Here is a 12,320-nt window from a genome sequence, read left to right as displayed (position 1 = left end):
TCAGACTACCAAAACCACCATTTGGTTTAAACAAGTGTTTCAATAATAAAGCCAAGTTACAAGCAAACAAAAAAGCACTTTACATAGATTTCCAGTATCCAAACAACAGATTCCCCCCCCCGCCCCATCCTCCATACACTCAAAGAAAGAAGTATTCATATTTTTAAAAGATGGCACTACTACATACCAATTAGTTCTTCCACTAATTGTTCATACAAACGATTGCATGCCATACATGCCCAGCACCTCACAGTCTCAATAGCCACAAGGGTCATCATGAAAGAGTCCAAAAACCTTTAAGTATTTCTAATAGTTAACATGTTCCTTACAAGACGGAAGAAGCCAAAAGATGCACTTTCAATCATTCTGAGAAAAGAGCGGTAACATCTGCCAGAACACATTACTAGGACTAGAAAAATAATTCTACTTCATGCTCCGGTAGAAGAAAGGATGGGAAAAAAAGAAAAATCAAGTCACAAGCAGGGGCTGAACTGTACTGCCATAATGAATATGAATGTATTCTAGGTGCTAAGAATTGTAATATGCAGAGCTACTGAAAAGCCTATTGAAATCAATGAACACTCACAGACAGAGGTTTATTCTTTGCTTTGTGTGAACACAACTGCGTGTGCTGCATTGTGCTCTTCCAACAGGCAGTAACAGTTCTGTTAAGGCAGCACTTGTACCATCAAAATTTGTCAATGTAGATTTAAAACAAGGCAATAAAACAAAGTACAGGAAGGTTTAGCAGTAACAGCCCTCTAAGTTGTCTGGAGTGGAAAATACAATAATTTTTGAAGTTATATGTTAAAAAATCATACCCCAAAAAAACCAGACACAAACTAGAAACATTAATAAAAAGGGAAAGCAAGAGAACTCACAGCAAACCTGTGATGTTACAATTTAAATTTTTTTTAATTTTACTTGCATCCACAGCCATAAATTAGAAGCATTTACAGACCTCTTCTTTACAGCAACTGGGAGATAGGAGGAACCTCAGTTACACTTCCATTTCAAAACTACAACAGCTCACTGTCTTACTGCCTTTTTTCATTTGCTCAGCTTCCCTGCAGCAAACCCTGAGAGAAGAACGCTAACATTGGCTAAGGAATATAACCATTCACTGAACAATTAATTAGTTTATAGCATGCAAACTGGAACTGCTCAGCTTTAAGTTATTTATGTTACAGACTTATCTTAAAACGTCACAGTCTCTACTCCCAAAAGTGACAAAAATGCTAGTGCTTGAAATAAATCTGCACAAGCTGTGAATGAGAAGTGTTAGACACCACTATGTGATCTCCCACAACACTTGAATCCAAGAATTCAGCTGAGGAAAAACAGTTTTTAAGTCCTTGAAAGCAACAATAATTATTCAAATTATTATTACTTCACAGTGGATCTAATCCCCAGATGAATCTAAATTAAAGTGGTTTTTGAAATAGGCAAGCTTTAAAGAAATTGCAAATGACATTGGTACAGCAAGGAAATAACTCTGTTCAATCCCTGAAGAGGTTGAAGGTCAGCTAATGGCAAGCTTTTACATAATGTAAAGTGATTATAGAGCAAACCATGATGTACGCCGTATGAGTTACTGCCTACTGATTTAATGCACTGGCAAACTCCAACGCTGCTGTCCAATAAAACACACAATCCAGACAACTATATCTATCCCTTATATTTTGACTTTCCTCTTTAGTGCTTGTAAACATTTGTCTCCCTTTTCAGTCTCCTTGATTAATGGGTGTATTTGCACCCCAAAACTCCCCGCGCTGTGCGCGAAAGGATGTGTTCAGCCCACCAATCAATGAAAACCACTGTCTCTGAAACGCAGTGAAGCATACAGAACAAACAAGCCAGGGAAGAAGCCACACGAAATAATTCTCTTTCAGTTTGTTGTCTCACGGATTACCGGTGTCCCTTTAAATACTAGTAACAAAAAGGTCAAAGACTCCAGGACTACTTAAGGTTTTACTTTTCATCTGAGAAAAGGATACGAATCCAATTTGTTCGGCACTATTGTTTATGAAGCGACCCGAGAGACCGGCCATCGGAAAATAAGGCAGCACGGTGACAGAGCACCTCCGGCAAAGGGGAAGATGCCGCTTGTCACCTCTGTTTGAACATGAGCATGCAACTGGTCAGCACTGCAACTAGTGATTTTCAGGAAAAGCCTTTCAGTGCAAACACATTTATAGGGGGTAAGACACTAAAAACTTGTAATAAACAGGCAACATAGCTACTGGTACAGGCAACCTGCATTAACTGATTTGGTAGCTAAAGCGGAGAGGAATTCATTATCAAAGTACATTTCTATTGCAGTGCAGATGGAGATCAAGGACCTAACAAAGAGAAGGAGCATCTGTACACAATGTAAGTGGACTGGAAAAATATTAACTTTCTGACTCTGCAAAGACACAAATTTACACTGAATGGGTTCAGTGGCAGAACTAGAGATTTCAAAACTGAGGATTACACGGGTGAGAAAGCACGACAAAGAGGACGTGCTATCCCCACTCTGTGGATGAAGAACTAAGGAACAAGCATTAACCCATTTTCCAAAGATTCAGAGAAATTAACACCCCAAAAAAATCACTGAAAAAAAGAGTAGATCTGTATCATACCCTACTATGCTGCTACAATATGATTTTATCATTTTTAATATAATATTTAATGTCTTTGTTTATACCTGAAATCTCCTGGAGCAGTCCCTTCAGGATTACATGTGAAGATTTGAAAGTAATAACCTGAACACTTCAACACAAAAGGGAGCACATTTTGAGAACCTTAAATATAATTTAAATGAACCACAGAATTATTCAGGTGGGAGGCAAACCTCAGAAGGTCCCTTAGCCCAACCTCCTCCTCTGAGCAGGGTTAGCGCTGAATTCAGACCACGTTGCTCAGGGATTTTGTCCAACAAGTGCCAAACAGAGGGGAATAATCTCTTCCCACAACATCCCGGCTGTGCTCTTATTGATGCAGACCAGTATGGTGTTAGCCGCCTTCTTCACCAGCAAGGTGCCAGTACCGCTGCAGGAGGTTAGTCTATTCCAGGCGCAGGACTTGGCACTTATCCTTGAATTTCAAGAGGTTCCTATCAAACCATCCCTCTAGGGATCTCTTCTGAATACACCTTCGTGCGTATTGGCAACTGGTGGTGCCTGCAACTTGATGAGCACATTCCATCTCCCCTCTATGTCACCAATAAAGATATTAAACAAAACGGACCCCGGAGAACACCACGTGTAACCAGCCTCCAGGTAAAATATGAACCCTTAGCCACTACCCTTTAAACCCAACGATCCAGTTTTCCTATGTATCCAGCAGTACACCCACCTAGACTATGGCACAAGGATGGTGTTGCAGAAAAGGTCAAAAGCCTTGCTAAAGTCGAGGTTGCTGACCCCCTTGTGTTCTCCTCTCATTCAGAGATCTAGTCATCTCATTATAAAAGGCAATCACGTTGGTCAAGCACTATTTACCCTTGGTAAATCCATGCTAGGTATTCCCAATCAAATCCTTCATATACCCAGACGTAAGTTCCAAGAGGACCAAGTCCGTGATTTCCTTAAGGACTGACTTAAGGCCAACTGACTGCCTTCCCTGGACTGTGCTTCTCATCCTTTTTCAAGATGGGTGCATAATTTGCTTTTTTCCAGTTAGCGGGGACCTCCCCCAGTCCTCATGCTCCTTCAAAGATGATAGACAGTATCTCTGCAATGACATCAGCCAACTCTCTCAGCAACTTCAGATGCATCTCATCAGGTGAGATGGACATGTATGGGTTGAGCTACACTGGAGCTGTCTTAGGAGTTCCCTGTTTACCCAAGTCGATTATGATTGCGGGTCTTGTTTGTTTTTGTTGTTTTAATATTTTTTTTATTTAAGGAAATGGTTTAGTTAACTGAATTGTAACATATAAACATGGAGACCAAATTCACAGACTAACTTAGTCCAGAGAGGCTAACCACTAGGGATGCTTGGGCTATATGACTGACAGAGAAAGGTGATTTCTCCCACCAACCCCTGGGGATTCAGCTTGCCAAATCTTTTTTCACTGGTAATAGAAAGTGACTTGAAAAAACTAGCTAAAGTCGTCTTTCATATTTATTCCCCTTTGGACATGGCAGTCTTGCAAGCGGTATTTCACACCAGACTGTAAACGGAATTGCATTATTTAGTAAGTGTATTGCAGACCACATTACCATTTAAAACACCATTTAGACATTTTAATTTAAACAGACAGTTTGAATATGTGGCTACAAACCTTAATTCAACAAGTATGTATTTTATCAAAGACTATGATCTGATTTAAAGATTCGAATAACAAAAATGTAATAGCTATGTAGTAACACACACTTAAAACACACTTCACCTTTCACATGAAGAACATTCAGACAGTGTGCACCCCCCAGACACAAAAAACACTCAACATACAATTTCCCAAACTGCATACACTGAAGAGGATAACTGCACTTTAATGTTATTGGCTTTCTGAAAACCTTATCCAGCTCTTGGATTAGGTCTGTATTTAAAGATGCCCCTGTAGTACCTAATACAATTTTGGTTACTCAGAGATCTCGTGGAGTTGTAACAGTGATTGCTCTTTGTAGAAAGCTCAGCCTTCTGCAGAAGGCTACAGGGAGGTAACTCATGCTGCTTTCTGTCTCCAAAGCAAAGGGCTAAAAGAATCATTAAAAACATTATCTTCATTCAACAGAGGAACAGCTGTGAAGGTTTCTATGTACTGACATGGCATCTACCTGACAGCCATTACAGTCAGCTTTTTAACCATTGCCTCTCTATTTCTTCAATAATTCTCTCAATCTCAAACAACAGGTTATGGCTTTTGGGGTGTAATTTAAGAATTATTCTTACATGGCAAGTCCATTTGCTTATGGCAGAAAAGACAACATGAAACTATCAAGCACTCATTAGAAGAATAAAAGAAAAAAATTTAAAATAGTTTCTTTACTGAAGGACAGACAGGACATGCCAGTGACATGAACCGACCCTGCAGCAAGACTGGCTCTAGAGGCACTCCCTTACTTCCAGCCCTTCATAAACAACCATTTTGCATCCTCGGCCTATCCAAGCACTTCACAGTACATGGTACCAGGACAGGCTCTGCACCATCACAACGCACAACACTACCTTGCTCCAAAGCATTCCTCTTCGATACAGTACATGAAAGCTTTAAAATCTTGTCCTATGTCTAATACCTCCTCCGTGCCTGTCAGTTTAGGTTTGGTCCAGCTTGCTATAGGCAGCACTTCCCTTGTGGTACAGCCATATGGACCACCTCGGTGGTCCCTTCCTTCACCTTGGTGGCAGGCAGGACACGAGGGCTCAGGCAAAGGCTGCTGAGGCACCAGCACAAGCGGAGCAAGGGACAGCAGAGCAGGGGGACAAAGGGCACGAGGAAGAGCATCAGTGAGAAGAATGCAGAAGAAAGGAGAGAAGGCTGACAGGATACTGGAGGTAGAAGCTGATTCTTCATCCACACACAGGCAAGGCAGTTAAAAAAAAAAAAAAAAAAAAGGGTCTATCTCAGAGGCTCCTCGTCTCCAAGAAACCTCAAAAGAAGCTGAATTTAAGGTAAACACAGACACACTAATATGGTCCATTTTTCTTAAAAGTCTGTCAGGAAGACAATCCAATAAAAAGACCATGCATACACTTTCATCTCCATAGTGAGAAGGCCAGAAATAACCAATACACAAAACCAAATTGTTCAATCAAAAATAAACTATATGGGAGTAACCCCGCTATCACACAAGATAGCACAAAGGACTAATAAACACCCCACAGTGGCGACTTTCTGTTACGGATCTTGAAGTACAAGCTGCTGCATTTTATACTTTAGTCTGCAAGGGTAAAAGCTACAATAGTTAAAGACTTCCAAGCCTAAAACACGTGATCGGGAAAGAAGATACGCTATTGCCTGGTTCATCATGACGCCCTACCTAATTTTTCAAAAAAGAACCTTTAAAAAGGTTTTTTTTGTTTGTTGGTTTTTAAGTACTTTCAGCACTGACAACACTGATTGCCTTTACAAAGAATTTGTTCATATATCTACTTTACGTAATTATCCTCTTGTAGCCAAAAGAATATAATGGAAACATGTCTGCATGCTGAGCACATTCATTTCTGTAAGCCATGGAAACACAGGACTGGAACAAGCCTCCTGAATCATCAAATCCAGTCCTCTGCTAACACGCTCATGTAAATAATATGTTCATTATACTGACCAAGTTCCACACAAACAGAAAAAGGCTTCCCAAGGTTATTCTTCATGTGAGACTATTCTGAAAACCTTATCTACAACAGTATGTTGCTTATTTCAGTGTTAAACAAATGTATAACCATCTTTCTACACAAAGTAATACAAAGCAATTCTAAAGGTTCCTGTTTACAGTATTACCCCAACACATTAAAAAAGTACAATTCTCAATACACTTTTTTTGTTGGCCAAGAACCCTGACAGCATTCCTTTATTACCTGCGATAATTATTTTAAGTTATAATGATATAATAAGGATGATTTATGCTGTGAAAATATTACCCATTACCGAACAAATCTGATACTTCTATTCAATTAGAACTCCACTAGATGTTATGAATTGTTGACTTAAAATTTTAAGTTTCCATTAAAAAAAAAAAAAAAAAAAAAGATTTTTGAGTTACTGAAGCATTTAAACAGTATTTAAAATGTTAATTTGTAATTTTGTGTTTTGGCTGCTATACTTCAGAATGCCACAATGATTTAAAAATTGTTCTTTGGATAAGAAACACTGAAATTTTCAGCCTGGAGAATAGTGATTTGGCAGGCCACACTGTAAAACCCTGAAAAAAAACAAAAGACTGATGCTTATCCTAGAAACACCGATGACATGTTAAAAACTGTGCCAATGCTATCGCTAGAATAATAGAAGCAACAGTCCCTTAGAAATGAACATCTGTCAGCTCTAGTTTCTATTCCAGTTACATTTATATTTTCATAGTTTGGAATAGCTAGACAGTAGCTTGTAGAAAAAAAAATTATCCCAATACCTGAAGCTTTTCATATTCATCTTGACTGCTAACAGATTTTGCTAAAACTGAAGTTTCCTTAAAACGTGCCATATCGACCATTTGTATCAGCCACCCTTAAGGTATCCACACATCCTGGGCTGACAAGCCACGATCCCTGCGCTGCAGAAGTTTGAGGGCTTGAATTTCTTCCTGCTTGATGTTTATCTCTTCTCACGAGGAGAAAACCGAATATAAGTGCATTCTTTCAATTATTTCTTTATTGCACATGAGAGTATTTCTGGTTGTCTCCCCTAACCTTTCACTATTCCTGCCATCATAACTCTTTTCACAGTGCTTTGTGCAAGTAGATCAACTTATTTTCTAGTTTCAGGAATGAACTGCATTCAGTATGTGTGCATTCACATTGTTGTCTTCTGTACCAGAGCCTAAACAGCCTGCAGAGTGCGGCATAAAGGTGCAAGGGAAGGAGAAGAAAAGTATGGCACGTATTTCACTAAAAAAAGGCAGTAAACTCATTACACTTTCAAAAAAAGCACTTGGAGTTACGTACATGACATCATTTAAAGGTAGATACCGACAAGGTAAACCTTATACACCTCTACTTCTAGCATTAGAGAAGAGTGCCATCACATGTACAGTAAAGATGCCTGAAAAATTTAACTCATGCTGAATGTTTTAGAATGTTTCACCTCCTAATTCCTAACAAAAAAAGGAATTAAAGAAGGTTGAGCAGAATTCACTAGAAGCCAGCTAAATTTATCCTGTTAGTCAAAAAGTGCCCAAACGCTTTTATTATGACAGAAATTTGTAGAAAAATAAATATTGGAATACAATGAAAAAGGTTTTTTGTTTTTGAAAAGCAGCATGAAGATCAGCTCTTAAAGCAAGGTAAAAAGCAGAGTGTGCTTGATTACTAGTACAGAAATCAGTATGGTTGGTTGCACTAAGGGTAGAAGCCAAGAGAGACAAAGCCATGAGTGGCATGGAAAGGGTGACTTAAGACCAGCACTCTGCAGGTCACTTTTACAACATTTGTATGAGAAATTCAGCCACCAGGAGACAGGTTTTAAAAAGCGACGCACATACATAAAAAAAAAAAAAAGGGAACACCATGTAGTTAAAAAAGCTGTGAAACTCCTGGCAAATCTTTATTTAAATCAATACAGGGTATTGGATAGCAAAATTTTACTGGAGTACAAAAGAGAATGGAGAAATTTATGAAGCACTTAAAATCACATTTGGCTCAGGAACGTTGTAAAATGCAAATGGTTGGAGAATAGAGAGTAGCAACATTAAGAACCATATATCCTTGTCCTGTTCTTACACCTTTCCTTAGGTACCAATTTCAGCCAGAGAGAGGACACTCATGTAATTTTTACAACACTTTGGTGTTATTAAAGTCTGGTCAAATATTTTTATCTGGCTAATTTTCTCTCAGTTATTCACAAATTAATAGTGGAATGAAGTGACCTAAAATTTTTCTAGGGTAAGGATGTACTAGATATTTTCAAAAATGGGATCACACCTCTGAGGAAAAGTCTTTGTACTTACCCGATGCTACTGCACGCCTAAAAGAAAAACTCTCTAACAGGATGACTATAAACTTGTTTGATTTGAAAAGAATTTTAAACTTCAAGATGATGTTTATTTAGGCTAAGTATTTTAAAACATATCCATTTAAACTTAATTTTCACATGACAACCCACCACAAAGTTGGAAAGAACGTTCAGACAACAGTAATGTCCAAAACACTAAACTGCACTGGCAGCTACCCATACTGCAATCAGGTTCAATACCGAAGGAGTTTCTCCATTTCACTCATACGGGTAGTTCCTTCAACTCAATCTGGGATTTGGATTATCCTTTTTTTAAATTGCTTTCTACTCCACAATAAATGGTTTACGAAGGAAAAAAATAGTTTCAAGGTAGCTGCGAATCTCAGACATTCATACGTCTATGTCTAAGAAATGTACTGAAATAACTATATTCTAAATGAATTGCTTCTCAATAGCTACAAAGATGTTAAGTAGCATTCTAATTTCCGTCCCAGCGCAGGTTAACACATCCAAAATTACCCAGTAGGTCACAAATTTGTCATTTGCTGTTCTCTAACAGAGAAACTGTGTACAAATTACAAGTCTGAAAAAATGTACATTAAACACCACCACTGCTAATACAGGCACTGATAATGGTATTTTTACAATTTTAGAGATGGTATTTTAGAGACTAGGTGAGACTGTTTCCTGGGTAAAAGGAATAACCTTTCATTAGACTAACTAGTATAGTTTGAAACAATAGAGAGCATTTCAAGAACCGAGCCTTTCTTTGGACCTGAAATAGCAACAGCAGCTTTCCAGGCTAACAACAATACTCTGCATTTAGTAGCACAGGGAACACATGGAAAGTACTGAAGCGTGCAGGCCCGGGGTTGTTTTTCTGTACAACTGGCAGCTTCCTCATCCCCCAAGAGCACCTGCTTACCTGAAGAAGAGACTAAGGATGCAATATCTTGCCTATTTTTTTTCAAATAAATCAATTTCTCCTATAAAACTTCTCCCTACTTGGTTTGCTCTGAACAGATCTCTCATTTCTATTAGCAAATGCAACCCAAAATTTCATCTCCTGCTTCAGAACAGCCTTTTGTGAAAGGACTAGTGTCAAAAGGCAGTTCTTCAGCAACCCACCATAATCTCTGCAAGAATCTGCCGTAGACAAGCCTGATGGAAACTCTGCCTGAATTTGTTTGTGGTGCAGGGCACCATGCTACTTACAGAGAGATACTCTCAAATCCTGATGTTCCGCTATTCTCGAGAGCAGGTCAGTCACAAAACGCTGCTGCAGAAGCCAACTGTTCCTGGCTGAATTTCTACCAAAACACGGTCTGGCCACACCTACTACTTTTAATTAGCAAAGTGATAACAAAAATAAACACATCATGAAGTATTTAAAATGGCAATGATACATAACCTTGGAAGATATTTATTCCCCCAAAATTTACATTTTTACACTACTCCAAAGATCTACTGTACAAATAACTTCAGTAAGTGCATTTATGAAATGAACTGTATCTAAAAAAACCCTAATACTGCAAAAAACAATTACGCTGATGTAAACATAAACAGAGAGATTGCTAACACCCAAGTATGTCTTTTTTCAAAGTAACATCATCAGACAGAAGAGGAAAAAAGGAAAAAAAAAAAACCAAAACCCCACCCCAAACTAAAATACGAAATGGAAAAATCCAAGTAATTTTCCTTCAGAAGAGTTAAATACCCTTTAACTGAGCTGCAAAGTAGATCTAGGGGTTTATCCGTCTGATTAATAAGGCTTTTAACAAGTGAAGCTGTAATTAGGCATAATGATAGTGTAACAAGCAAAGTTAAAATCAAGCATATTAATTCTAACTTCAGAAGATGCCCACTCTTAATGGCGTTTGATGCTTTTCCTATTCAGAGAGGGTTATTTCATCTTCAATGTGCTGGAGCTGTGGTGGAAGTTTTCCACAGCACCTGTACAAGAACTTCTTGTAAGGAAGACAGCCACAAGTCCTGTGTTGCCTCAGACTGTGCCCATGCTCTAGCAGCACCACTTTTTGATATTTCTGGAGTATTCAAGGAGGTTTCAGTCCAAAAGGCTAAGGAGCTCATATGAATTTGCACAATCCCACGTGGTGTTATGCCAAAAGGCTGCAATGGAGAGTTACAACTTTGTTTCTTCTGAACTACTCAGCCGCTACCGGAACGCAGTACAATTGCCATGTTTAAGGCTTCTTTGAACTTTAATCATCACATTTCCCTAAAATCTGGAAGCAAGCCACATGAGTCAGAGTTCACGGCAAGTCTTTGTCAAATATAAGATAGAAGATTGTGTAGAAAAGGTTGGGCTTGATTTGGCAATCTTGATCGAACTTTTACATGACATTAAAGTTGTACGGGATTAGAAACCTCCCAGCAAGCACTCCTAAGTGAGTACAAATACCACACGTAACTTAAGTGCCCAATGTTGATTTTAGGCATAGTATTAAAAAACCCTGCACAAAGATCAGTTGACGTGCCTTACAAACCAGTACTAATCCTTAAAGAAAGATCGACAAGGTCTAAAGAAGAATCCAAAATTACACTGGATAATGATGCATCCAGTAATAAATAATAATAATAAAAAAAAAATCTACACAACTCCCATTCAAAAAGGCAAACCCAATATAAAAACCATATGCTAGTTAAGAAAGGATTTTTGTAATGTCTTAAAATTCTGTCAAAAGAACAGAATTATTATATCTTTTATGTGATCTCCATTCTTTGATGCACACAAAGCTGCTTTGCTATTTTTGGTTATTTACTTTAAACTCGTACAGACAATTGCTGCAGATCCACAACAGAAGACAACTGTGCTAAAACAATGTACCTCTAACTCCCTTAACCTGATCTGTAAAAAAAAAAAAACCAAAACAAAACCACCACAACCTGAAGAGCATAAAGAAGCTTTGTTTCTCACATACATGAGTTTGAGAATAAAATTCAATATTTTCTAAATACTTCTTATACCACATTCAAGAACGGACCATCAATTATAAATCAACCCGTGTGGAAAATGGTCTGCAGACATCCAGACTCCAAAAGATTAAACCAGCCACAAGAAAAGAAAATCCAACTCAACAACAACAGCACGGTGAAGATGACACAGGTATTGACTACTTGAGCAGAACAGAAATGCTCTGTCACTGAAACTGTCTCTTCAGCAGATTACTCCAATTCCTCATGTATCCAAAAATGGAGTTCCAGTTATTTTTTTCTACCACTTACAATCCTTCCATGAGTTCCTCTCTTCTTCCAAATTATCTCAAAAGTGCTCAGCTCCCTTCCTATAAACTCCCTGTAATCCCAACCCTGTTTGTATCACAGTCCACAGACGAATCTTTGTGCCTTCTCACATTCTGCTTCCACAAACCCTTTCATTCATATCCACATTAGCATTTTTACTTGCAAATTCACTTCATTTTATTGATATCCTTTCACCTGAAACAGCTTTCCTCCATCCTGTATCTGTCTTAGAAAGCTTTCACCTTACCAATTCTGATGACAAACTTTTTTTTCACAAATCACCCTTACATGGATTTGCATCGATATTCTCTCTTTACTGGATTCCAACTACATTTTATACTAGAGAAGTAAAAATATTTTGAAAGGTGCTGACAATGCTAGTTGTCCATATAAATAACACCAGAGCATTATGTGGAGTGATATCCAGATGCAGTTATATAATGTAGACTTCTCCAGGGGGTTA

At 38.3% G+C, this 12,320-nt stretch overlaps 1 protein-coding gene across 6 annotated transcripts in view; it reads right to left on the bottom strand.

The window, feature by feature from the left end:
- The window catches only part of ARHGAP21 (Rho GTPase activating protein 21), a 126,528-nt gene that overhangs the window by 17,452 nt on the left and 96,756 nt on the right, over positions 1-12,320 (bottom strand). The gene's annotated exons all lie outside the window — the stretch shown is intronic.

The sequence above is a fragment of the Chroicocephalus ridibundus genome, chromosome 2 (genome assembly GCF_963924245.1).
Source record: "Chroicocephalus ridibundus chromosome 2, bChrRid1.1, whole genome shotgun sequence".
Lineage (NCBI taxonomy): Eukaryota > Metazoa > Chordata > Aves > Charadriiformes > Laridae > Chroicocephalus > Chroicocephalus ridibundus.
Note: the sequence above shows the minus strand (reverse complement) of the source record. Positions and strands in the feature narration are given on the sequence as shown.